General features: G+C 32.1%; 1 non-coding gene across 1 annotated transcript; it reads right to left on the bottom strand.

The window, feature by feature from the left end:
- Positions 1-263: 263 nt before the first annotated feature.
- LOC111814471 lies at positions 264-370 on the bottom strand. Its single transcript, XR_002819451.1, has one exon. It is a non-coding gene; the product is annotated as a U6 spliceosomal RNA (small nuclear RNA).
- Between the last annotated feature and the right edge of the window lie 234 nt (positions 371-604).

Raw genomic sequence — 604 nt, 5'->3', positions numbered from 1 at the left:
CTTTTTATACTTCGTTTTTATACCTTTCTCCTGGATGGTTAAGACCAGGATAAAGCAAGATATATATAACAAGAAATGTAACTTTTGTATCTGATAATTTTAAAAATATTGCATAAGGGCAAAACTTTCAAGGAAAAATGTAACTCCCTGGAAGTTACTTGAAAGCTCAGACTTGTTGGTATATCTAGCTTATTTGTGATGAAGGCCTATCACAAACTATTGTACATCTATTTAGCAAAGACTTCCAGGTCACTTTTTTTTTAATAAATATGAAATGCTTCATGAATTTGCATGTCATCCTTGTGCAGGGACCTTGTTAATCTTTTCCGTATTGTTCCAAGTTTAGTATATGTGCTGCCGAAGCAAGCACTCAGGTTATTTTAAAGGAATCTTTAACATCAATGAAGACATAATTCTATTAAGGAAAAAATTGAAACCACAGTTCTCTAACCACTGATACCAAGAAAATCCAAGGACTTTCATGTGCCTTATTGTACTTTTAGAAGTACTTTGAAAAGGATAGAATGATGTCTATGAATAACTACAGAAGTACCACTAGTATTCATTTGGGAGTTACCAATAAATTTATCAAGAAAGAGATGAT

The sequence above is a fragment of the Octodon degus genome, unplaced genomic scaffold, assembly GCF_000260255.1.
Source record: "Octodon degus isolate 3935 unplaced genomic scaffold, OctDeg1.0 scaffold00323, whole genome shotgun sequence".
Classification (NCBI taxonomy): domain Eukaryota; kingdom Metazoa; phylum Chordata; class Mammalia; order Rodentia; family Octodontidae; genus Octodon; species Octodon degus.
This window is presented reverse-complemented; position numbering and strand designations above follow the sequence as displayed.